This window comes from Scardinius erythrophthalmus (genome assembly GCF_964197995.2).
Source record: "Scardinius erythrophthalmus genome assembly, chromosome: 10".
NCBI lineage: Eukaryota > Metazoa > Chordata > Actinopteri > Cypriniformes > Leuciscidae > Scardinius > Scardinius erythrophthalmus.
This window is the reverse complement of record NC_138230.1, coordinates 42,930,196-42,942,568: the sequence shown is the minus strand read 5'-3', so window position 1 is coordinate 42,942,568 and position 12,373 is coordinate 42,930,196. Positions and strand designations below refer to the sequence as shown.

Sequence of the window (12,373 nt, the reverse complement as noted above, 5' to 3'; positions counted from 1 at the left end):
CGCAGATGAACCCAGAATATAACGCAACTTGCAGTTTCTCATTAGGTGTTTTCCTTATAAAAGCATTATAAAGAAAACGCTTAACCATTTAGCATGTTGTGCTCATCTTGACGCTTGTGTATCATCAGTGAGGTGTATTCTGAATTTGATCTTTAATAGCACTGTTTTGGCACTTTATATTGTTAAGCATGTTCTGCTTTTAGTGAGTGAAATACTGCAGCAGGAGATGTATTTGGATCACAAGTGCCCAAAACTTGCATTGCATATACATATTTTTGTTTTTCTTCTTTTGAGATGGAAAATTGACAGACCTGTGCTGCAGTTCTATTTACAGTACAGTCACATGACTGAAAACTATGAATACATTCGTAAAAGTTTTCATAGTAATGCCATAGAAGAACCTTTTTGGTGCCCCAAATAACTTTTCATTGAACAGTTCTTAAAATCTAGATAACTTTTTTTCCACTATGAATAACCTTTTGTGCAATGAAAGATTCCATGGATGTTAAAGGTTCTTCATAAGAACACAGATGCCATGAATAACCTTTATTTTTAGAGTGTAGTTTGGCAAAACTTGGCTTTTTGTTATCTAGTATTGGTTCCACCTACACCTCACCTCTGCACAAACATTCATCACCGAACATGTGGTTTCCCAGGAGTGACTGACACATGCCTTCACTTTGGCCTGCCAGCCAATAGGAAACAATGAGGTTCACCTCAAGAGTGACAGGAGGCAACAGCTTGCTTATTCTTCACGAGGGCGAGCTGGAGAATGTCGACAGCTGGAGGACGTCTCTAAGCCAAAGAAGACAAAGAAGAAGAGAAATGTCTCTGCGCTAGAGGACGAACATGCTGGATATAGGCAGAAATGAAAAGGGATTGTAAAGAGTCAGATACAGCACAGCGTTTAAATGCATTGGGTAATATTTAGTCTCAGCCTCAAACGTCATGTTCACGGACCGTTGGCCGAACGTCTGATGCATATGGCAAACAAAATTGGAATGGCATGTATCATTCCTATTTTGCACCCGCGCAGAGCGCGCTTTTCCCTCCACAGAAGCACGTCGCTAAACTAGGGAATGAACTTGCGCTCCCTGGGCGGTTCAGCGCAAAAAAGGAGGCGTGTTCCGGCACAAACGTTCCTTCATACTATTTTGCAGGTTTAGAAAACAATTGCGCCACTAACCAGGAAAAAATTGTTTAAAGTCAGTGGCGCGTTGCGCATGTTATTCATATGCTATTTTTTTATAATCAATGTAGCGTGTGCACAACGCGCATACACTTTGATTCTCTCATCTACACAGAAGCAGCAGTTTTCATTTTTGCAAATCATACATTATTAGGATAGATAGATAGACGCTCTGATTGGTTTATTTAACATTACGCCCAAACCACACCTATGAATAATGAAGCAACTTCAGACCAACCCATTTTAGATTAGCGCCTGGCGCAAGAGTCATTTATCCCGCCGGGAAAATAGCAACAGCGCCAAGACCCGCCCCAAGTTACTTGCGCTTTGCGCTTTGATACTTGCGTTTCAGATCGTTAAAATAGGGCCCTAAGAGTTTCGAAGTCGTCATCTGATTAGTTGAATTCTATAGGATTTCCAGAAGACGTGTGTGTCGGGCTCTTTAACGGTGCCAAACCCCCTTATGGAAAAATAAATATGTTGTGTTTACAACTGTGATACTAGCTATGTTTTCATCCAAAGTTGTGAATTTACCACATGTGCAAAATTGGAATATCCCATAAAACATTTGCAAATAAAGCACCGTTTCCATCCAGTCAGTTGAAGAGAAGAAAATCGTCACTTTCTGATAAACTGGCGATAAATATAACTTAGTAGGTGAAGCCACTAGATATCGTAGCGATATATCATTTCAAGAAACGGCTGAAGGCGCATCTTTTTCGGCAGCACGGGATCCAGTACTAATAACACTTTCTATTCTATTTATAAAAAATAAAAAAAATCAATGTACGTACTGCGTTAGATTAAACTGAGAAGGGTCATAGCACTTGCATATTGTTGTCCTACTGTTAGTTTAACTTCTTCTATTGTTCTCATTTGGATAAAAGCGTCTGCTAAATGAATAAATGTAAGATGTAGTAATGTTGGTATATATAAAATATTAATCCTCAGAGCATGCAGGCGAAAAGCAATAAACATGCCTGCTGTTCGGGAACGCAGTCGTGTAAGACAGTTCTGGGAGGATATTATACTGAACCACTTTGATGACAGACTTTGTTTAGGCATTTAAAAATGACCAAAACAGATTTCAGATGCTGTGCAAAGATCAGTCCGCTGGTTGGTCTAGTTATGCCGTCCCATTGCAAGTCACATGTTTATTTTTTATTTTTTATGAGCATCGAGGAATTTATTCAGTATACTGTATGTGTTTCCATCATAGTTCATGCGCATGTTTTCTTATCGGATAAAAAATGATCAGATTCAGTTGAGAGCATGGGTTTTTTTATGTGCATTTATGCACATCTTGGCATTTCCATCCAGCTCTTTTTTTTTTTTTTTTTTGTAATCGCTATATACCAAAATGTTTATAAAAAAGGTGGATGAATACATATAGCTAATGCACACTTATCAGGATAAACTAAATGGTGGATTTTCAAAAGTTTAAGCTCTCTGTGTTTTACACACCAGTCTGTGATTGTACTTTACATATTCATGTCCCTGAACAGAACGAACTGTGAGCTTGAGCTGCCAGTGTGGAGATGAACAACATTTTATTACAGAAGTAGCCTAGACCAAACCATCAGTGAAACCATCAAAATGTTGGCCTGTCGTTCTTGTCTAGCTGTTCTAAAACGGTGCATTCAGAAAGTCACAGGAGTGGTTTTCCTTAAACCAGTGTTACCTTGAAACACAACAAGATCCATATTGCATCTAAAGCAGAAGGACATCTCCTTTTTACAATTAAATTTGCGTCTATGTACGGTTTACAGAACTTGACCGGGTGATCCCTGGCTACTGATTTACTGAAAATACAGCTAATTGGATGCATGCTGTAGGGTAATGACAGATGTTACTCCAGTGAGCCGCAAGCTTTCTCTGCCTCACACACGTGCATAAGCTGGAATAAATGATTTCGCAGACAGGCTGAATATTCACGAGCACAGTTCCAGCGATAAAATAACCACTCAAACATTTAGCTTTCAAATGCACTGGATCTCTATAGTGTGTTAGACAGGATCTGACAAAAAAATAAATAATAATAATAATAATAATTTTCCTTTATATAACTTTAGATTTATTTTCTATTAGGTAGTTTGAGATGAGATAAATACAATAAATGAAAAGTCTCTCCATAAATGTCGCTTTGTGGGGAAATTGCAGAACATTTGAGCAAAAGCTCCTCACACATTTAAATGGTATCACATTTTTGTTTTGACATGATTATCATAAAAGTCTGCCTCTCACTTAAGAGCAGTTTTCTTTCTTTTTTTAGGTTTGTGATTAAACAGCACTTTGGAGAGAAGTGTTATAATTCACAATCACTCCCTCGCAGGAGAGACTCGCTTTAGCACAGTATGTTGAAAATGGCTGATTACACATCTGAAAGCATTAATTACCACAATCTCTCTCTCTCGCGCGCGCGTGCGTGTGCGTGTGCGTGTGCATGTGCGTGTGTTTGTGTGCGTATGTGCTATTTCTATATGTGCTAAATCGCTATTTATTTGATCAAAAATACAGAAAAAAAATGTTAATATTGTGATATATTATTACAATTTAAAAGAATTGGTTTTCAATTTATTATACTTTAAATTATCATTAATTTCTGTGATGCAAAGCTGAATTTTCAGGATCATTACTCCAGTCTATCACATGATCCTTTAGAAATCATTCTAATATGATGATTCATTATCAAAGTAGGAAACAGTTCTGCTGCTTAATATTTTTTTCATAACCTGTGATATTTTTTTAGGATACTTTGATGAATAAAGTAAAAAAAATAAAAAATAAATAAAAAGAAGCAAATGTTTTAAAAATAGAAATCTTTTTGTAACAACAATATACACTACTGGTCAGTAATTTGGGGTCAGTATTTTTTTTTTTAAAAATCAATCAATACTTTTATTCAGCAAGGAAGTGTTAAAAAGTGATAGTAAAGAAGATTTATATTATTAGAAAATATTTTTTTTATTTTGAATAAATGCAATTCTTTTTAACCTTTTATTCATCAAATCTATTAGGCAGCAAAACTGTTACCAACTTAGATAATGGAGGATCAACTTTTGAAGACTGGAGTAATGATCCTGAAAATTCAGCTTTGCATCACAGAAATAAATGATAATTTAAAGTATAATAAATTGAAAACCAATTATTTTAAATTGTAATAATATATCACAATATTATTATTATTATTTTTTTTCTGTATTTTTGATCAAATAAATGCAGGCTTGATGAGCAGAAGAAACTTTTTCAAAAACATTAAAAATAGTACTGTTTCCAAACTTTTGGCCTGTACTGTAAATTCAAATGCAAATTTTCAAAAACATGAAAAATCTTACTGAACATTTTAATGGTAATATATTATCTTAGCTACTATTATTGCTAAGAATAAACAATTTTATTATAACTTTTTTTGTCAAACTAGGATATCCCAAATGTCCCCAAAGAAAGGTATTGTTTTATTTGTCTCACTTATGGGGACATATTTGACCATAAAGTACAGCTAAGGAAACTCATACACAAACTCACACCTTTGCATCACACCCTCATCAAGAGCTCCGGTTATCTCTAACTTATCTACACCATTAATCTAATGCATATTTGGACTGATACACAAGCTGTGATGACTACTGGCACAAACAAAGATTGGAGTTTGATAAATCTCATAAAAGTCTCAAATTAGTTTTACAAGGTTGCATTCCGGCATTCACCAAGGAAGCAAAGTCTCAGTACAAACAAAGAGTTGCAGGTGGAACAAGAGGCAATGAGAGAGGAGGAGAACAATCTGAAAGCCAATAACAAGCTTTACACTTTGTCAATACCCTCACATCAAGGGCACTCAAATAGCAGGATTATCAAGCAGCGGTACAGAATCAACAGCATACATACTGTATGTAATTTGCACTGATTCATAGAGCTTGGAGAAGGCTGAGAGGCTGAAGGTGACTCTCCATGGCAGTGGGAGCAAGACTGGCTTGAGAGAGAGTCCTTCGGTAGAGAGAGGTTCGTTTGTGGACACATTTGAAGCAATGCACTTCACTGGCAATGATTCATTTGATTGACCTTAATTGACTCCCACTTGTTCTCTCCGGTCAGTGAGTGAGCGGCCCTTGCAGTACAACGAGGCACAAAAATGCTTTTTAGAAGCTTTCTAGGATTTGGTTTAAAACATAAGAGTGAAAATAGTATATATATATATACTATATATATATATATATATTCTCTGAAACGCCTTTGGAGACGGCTTATGATAGAGAAATGAACATTCAATTCACTGGCAACAGCTCTGGTGGACATTCCTGCAGTCAGCATGCCAATTGCATGCTCCATCAAAATTTGTGACATCTGTGGCATTATGCTGTGTGATAAAACTTCACATTTTAGAGTGGTCATTTATTGTGGCCAGCCTAAGGCACACCTGTGCAATAATCATGCTGTCTAATCAGCATCTTGATGTGCCACTCCTGTGAGGAGGATGGATTATCTCGGCAAAAACACAGATTTAGACAGATTTGTGAACAATATTTGAGAGAAATAAGCCTTTTGTGTACATAGAAAAAGTCTTAGATCTTTGAGTTCGGCTCATGAAAAATGGGGGCAAAAACAAAAGTGTTGCGTTTATAATTTTGTTCGGTGTATATATATTGTGTGTGTGTGTGTGTGTGTGTGTGTGTGTTTAATGTTTTTGGAAGAGAGTCTCTTATGCTCATCAAGCCTGCATTTTTTTTATCAAAAAACTATTATTATGAAATATTATTACAATTTGAAATAATGGGTTTCTATTTTAATATACTTTAAAACATAATTTTATTTATGTGATGCAAAGCTGAATTTTCATCACCTATTACTCCAGTTTTCAATGTGACATTTTATTTAATAACCAGTTTTTTCTCAGGTTGTTATATGTGGTTCATATCTTTAGCTTTTAGCTTTTATCACTTTCAGAATAGGAGAAATCATTTCCCATCCCAAGTAGTTGGCCAAATGTTCATTATTCCAATGGCTTGCAGCCTTGTGCTTTGCATTCTTGCTTGTGTGATTGCTTAAGTATAATTTCACGTTTGTAGCCATTGTGTGTGTGTTTGTTCGTGTGCGAGTGGCTGAAGACTAACAAGCAGTGATCTAATGGGGTCAAAGAAGCCTTGTGTCAAATGCAAGGTCCTGTGTGTGGAACATCCACTTGCAACTATCTATCATGTGTCTTTCGGGGAATGAGAATTCTTGGCTGCCCCCGTTTCCTTGTGCCTCATTACCCTCCAAGTCAACCTTTCAATGGTCCGACCTGCATCCGCCGATATCTCAGCCGATGTGTGGGATCAATGCGGGATGAATGGCTGGTTAGGCATCATTAGGTTATGAAACCATATTTGTGGGACTTTCCAGTAAGTAGTTTCAAGGAATGACACTCACACTCTTCAAAATAAAGGTTCTTTATTGGCATCTATTATTTATGGAAGCTTGTTTCCGCCACAGAATAAAAAATTAAAAAGGTAATTGCAAATTTTTTATCTCTTTTTATCTGACAATTGTGAGTTTATATCTCACAATTCTGACTTTTTATCTTTTTTTCTTAGAATTGCGTGATATAAACTCGCAATTGCAAGAAATAAACTTGCAATTCTGACTTTATAACTGTTATGAACTGCTCTGAGACAAGAAGGTTGAGATCCAAATGCTGTTTGGCTTGAGGTCATGGTGCAAAGGACCCTAGGTTGAAATTACTCTGAACCATCCCTTTAATAATGGGGCAATCCAGACACGTAATTCAGTGTACAGGCAACAGGTCAAAACACAGGAAGGTAGTCCAAACGAACAAGGCAAACGTGTAATCCAAATGCAGGCAGAGAGTCCAAAATCCGAATATACAGAACCAGAGAAATACTCAGAAATGCAGCACAACAACATAAGACTTCGCAGGGAATTGAGTGTACATGTGCTGCATCCCAATTCGCCTACTTATACTACTCCCTAAAAGTATGTACTCTTTTTGTGAAGAAAAAGTACATACTTTTTGAGTGTGTAGCAGGAGTAGGCAAGCTTTGGGACATCCTACTTCGTCATCTTAACGGACAGATCTGTCGCGTGCATCCTGTCACCGTAAACTGCCCTGTCAATCATCTCGTCACAGTTAAAATCCTCCATTCAATCTAATTTAATTTCCTAACGTTTCAGAGGGAAATGTAGTTGCACGTTCATCTGCCAGTCGTGGGGTATTTCATGCGGAGACTCTCCTCATGTGTTTGCAATTTGAATATAATGATGCATTTAAAAGTTAATTGCAAAACGTATCTTTACAAAAGTTCACAATGCTGCTGCAGATGCAATATAATGTAGACAACTTTGAATAAATATAGAAACTGATAATTAATCACTCAAACCCCTTTATCTAAACCCCTCTTCATAACCGCTGATCACGCGTCCTCCATGACTGTAGTTTTTTTAACACTTTTCACTCGTGTTTGTAGTTCTAACCGAATCCTCGTCCAACGCGCGATGGGTTGTGGGCATTATTAGCCGTTAGAGTGCGCATCGATCTGCACTTCGGATTCTGACCAGAAATAGTAGACCATCTGGGTATCTTTGGAACGAAACTACAATTTGGATGTACTAATTCTATTTTCGAATACCATTTAGGACGGATAGCATGCGAATTGGGACGCTCTGATGGTTTAAATAGGCAAGGTAATGAGACACAGGTGGATGCAATCAGGAATGATGAGTCCGGGCAGTGAGTTATGGGAAATGTAGTTTATGAGGGAATGACAATAGTCTGATGTGGAGTGCCCTCTGGTGGCTTTCAAGGGCACTCCAGCTGGTGACCGTTACAATAACACTCAATTGGAAGATGTAATTGGAAACAGTAGGAAGACTTTTTTGTCCCATAATTGTGTGATATAAACTCACTATTGCGAGTTATAAAGTCAGAATTGCATGACATAAAGTCAGAATTGCGAGATGTAAACTTGCAATTGTGAGATAAAAAGTCGCAATTATATTTTAAAATGTTTTATTCTGTGGCGGAAACAAGTTTCCATAATTATTCCATTAAGAACCTTTAAGATCCATGGAACCTTTCATTGCACAAAAGGTTCTTTATTGTGGAAAAAAAGTTGATGTTGAAACTGATTCATGAATAGAGAAAGATTTTCTATATTTTTTTTCTTTTTATTGTCATCAAAAATGTATATCGAATTGCTGCAACTCTTTTCAGAGATTCATTCGACTCGGTTTGCGGAAATGAGGAACATTATTTGACTAAAAACCATTGAATCTGCAGTCATAATGAGCGAATGTGGCCAGTTAGCCGTTAAATGGGCCGTGATGGATTACCCAATCAATTTAGTTTCCATTCTTAGATGGCTGTGGCTTAGTATTGGGAAATAGACTTATAATGTGGTCCCCAACTGGATGACAATGACATTAGATACTCAGTCCATCGCTATAGACATCAAAAGCCGTCATATAATTTTATAGACTGACCTTAACAGCAACAGGCAATTTAATAGCCGGTCATTTTGAAATAGGCCTACTTCACTTTCAAACAATGAGCTGCGTTTTAGAATTGTTTCATTATCAGAATCAAAAAATCTCCAAATATGTCATTCCTTCACTGCTCTGTGAGAGAATAATGAACAGGCTATAAATGCAAAGCTTCCAGAAAGGGCTCTTTTAACATTGGCTTCTCTCCACAGTCCAGGAGGCACCGGTGAATCGTTGCTGTATCGTTTAATTACTTGAGTGCTGGCTGGATCACATTCCTGTCAGACAGGGCTAAGCTTGTAATTAAGTCTGCTAATTAACAGCTGTTGTAGCAGGATCAGGATTTCCAGTGTTTTCGGATTGAAGAAGGGTTAAAGCTTTCCAGCATTGAATCACGGTTACTTCCTGGTTAGGAAAACGAATAAAGTGAGGGATCTGCTTTAAGGAATAGTTCACCTAGAAATTATGTTGATTTACACGCAGTCATATTTCTTTTTTTCTTTTTTTTTTTTACTTGTCTGACTTACTTTCTTCTGTGAAATGCAAAAAGAATTGTAAACTGGTTGCTCTTTTCAATGCAGTGTTGAATGTGGAATTACAAAGGATGCTAAAGAATCATAAGTGATTCACTTGTGGCCTTTATTCAGAGTCTTCTGAAGTCATATGATGTTTGAGGAACTTTGTTTGAGGAACAAACTTGAAATTTAAGTCATTATTAATGAAGTATTTTTCCCTCTACTGAGATGTTAACCACTGTGACCAGACTCAGTGAGCTGAATGAATCGTTTAGACAGATTTTATGAACTAGATCATTTACATAATTCATTTAGCAGATATTTTTATCCAAACGTTTGATTTCACATCGATTTTGACATTTGGCCCTGTCATGTTCATGAGATATCCGTTTCATGAATAAATCTTTCTTTTGAGTTGAATCTTTGTAATGAATCAGTTGATCCAGTTCCCAAAACTGGTCTGATCACGGATCAGATGGACAGATGTCTTAAACTTTGCTCTGTTTCTTTCACAAATCAGTTGTATGGCTTCATAAGTCTTGGGGAAAATAGCACACAGCTCATATAGACCACTCTTATGACACTTCTACATGTTTTGAAACCTTTTTGAAGACAGACAAACTTTCTCTCAAAATCATTAAAAACTGTTTATGCATCAGTAAATCAAGCCAGTGACTTAACGATCAACTTCACGTCGCTTCTCTTAGTAGGATGAAAATAATCTTATTTAAACTGTGATTAAAATATACACAGAAAGTGATCAAAGAACAATCCCTTTCCAATCGCCCAAGCTGTCAATCACACAGCACGAGTTTATCTGGACACTTGCCAAAACTCGTTATGAAATCAATGATGCTGTTACGCTGCAACGGAGCTCTTACTGTACTTACCTCATGTTTGCATTGGTGAAATCATTAGTGAGAGTGCAGAAACTGCATTGCAATGATAAGATTGTCATTCACGTGATCAACAGGCTGTCATCTGCTCAGTGCTCATCACTGCAACCTTTTTATGTGATGGGAATAGATCTAAATACTTTAAAAACTTCTCACGATTCGTTAATCTCGATAGCTGTAATAGTAAAAACGTATAATAGCTGTAATAATAATAGTTTTCGAGAGAGTTCCACATGTAATGCTATATATATTTCATATGCAAGTATGTCAGCCAATCACAGCAGTGGGTGTTTACACTGAAGTCTCACAGCAGCCAATCACAGCAGTGGGTGTTTACACTGAAGTCTCACAGCAGTGGGCGTTTACACTGAAGTCTCACAGCAGCCAATCACAGCAGTGGGCGTTTACACTGAAGTCTCACAGCAGCCAATCACAGCAGTGGGCGTTTACACTGAAGTCTCACAGCAGCCAATCACAGCAGTGGGCGTTTACACTGAAGTCTCACAGCAGCCAATCACAGCAGTGGGCGTTTACACTGAAGTCTCACAGCAGTGGGCGTTTACACTGAAGTCTCACAGCAGCCAATCACAGCAGTGGGCGTTTACACTGAAGTCTCACAGCCAATCACAACAGTGGGCGTTTACACTGAAGTCTCACAGCCAATCACAACAGTGGCCGTTTACACTGAAGTCTCACAGCAACCAATCACAGCAGTGGGCGTTTACACTGAAGTCTCACAGCAGCCAGTCACAGCAGACGGCGTTTACACTGAAGTCTCACAGCAGCCAATCACAGCAGTGGGCGTTTACACTGAAGTCTCACAGCAGCCAGTCACAGCAGTGGGTGTTTACAATGAAGTCTCACAGCAGCCAATCACAGCAGTGGGCGTTTACACTGAAGTCTCACAGCAGCCAATCACAGCAGTGGGCGTTTACACTGAAGTCTCACAGCCAATCACAACAGTGGGCGTTTACACTGAAGTCTCACAGCCAATCACAACAGTGGCCGTTTACACTGAAGTCTCACAGCAACCAATCACAGCAGTGGGCGTTTACACTGAAGTCTCACAGCAGCCAATCACAGCAATGGCCGTTAAAACTGAAGTCTCACAGCAGCCAGTCACAGCAGACGGCGTTTACACTGAAGTCTCACAGCAGCCAATCACAGCAGTGGGCGTTTACACTGAAGTCTCACAGCAGCCAGTCACAGCAGTGGCCGTTTACACTGAAGTCTCACAGCAACCAATCACAGCAGTGGGCGTTCACACTGAAGTCTCACAGCAGCCAGTCACAGCAGTGGGTGTTTACAATGAAGTCTCACAGCAGCCAATCACAGCAGTGGGTGTTTACACTGAAGTCTCACAGCAGCCAATCACAGCAGTGGGCGTTTACACTGAAGTCTCACAGCAACCAATCACAGCAGTGGGCATTTACACTGACGTCTCACAGCAGCCAATCACAGCAGTGGACATTTACACTGACGTCTCACAGCAGCCAATCACAGCAGTGGGTGTTTACACTGATGTCTCACAGTAGCCAATCACAGCAGAGGCTTTTTACACTGAAGTCTCACAGCAGCCAATCACAGCAGAGGGCGTTTACACTGAAGTCTCACAGCAGCCAATTACAGCAGAGGGCGTTTACAATGAAGTCTCACAGCAGCCAATCACAGCAGTGGGTGTTTACACTGAAGTCTCACAGCAGCCAATCACAGCAGTGGGCGTTTACACTGAAGTCTCACAGCAACCAATCACAGCAGTGGGCATTTACACTGACGTCTCACAGCAGCCAATCACAGCAGTGGACATTTACACTGACGTCTCACAGCAGCCAATCACAGCAGTGGGTGTTTACACTGATGTCTCACAGTAGCCAATCACAGCAGAGGCTTTTTACACTGAAGTCTCACAGCAGCCAATCACAGCAGAGGGCGTTTACACTGAAGTCTCACAGCAGCCAATTACAGCAGAGGGCGTTTACAATGAAGTCTCACAGCAGACACGCCCCTTCAAACAGAGCGTTCAAATCAGAGGCTAAAATCAGGCTAGGAAAAATGCCTTTTATTTCTACATTATGACAACTTTTTATCTAAAAAACATATATAAGGGCACCCCAGGAAACATTATAAAATAATAAAATAATCCATGCCATGAGGGACCTTTAAAAATGTCTAGAACTGGGAAGGTACCAATGATTTATCAGACAGTATGCTGTCCAGATGTGTGTAGGACACCTTTGAGCTAAAATACCTTCCTCCCTGAGAGTAAATGTGCACAACAGTGCAAGCTCTAATTGCTC

General features: G+C 38.7%; 1 protein-coding gene across 1 annotated transcript in view; it reads left to right on the top strand.

The window, feature by feature from the left end:
• The window catches only part of csmd3b (CUB and Sushi multiple domains 3b), a 455,685-nt gene that overhangs the window by 153,354 nt on the left and 289,958 nt on the right, over positions 1-12,373 (top strand). The window lies entirely within an intron of this gene.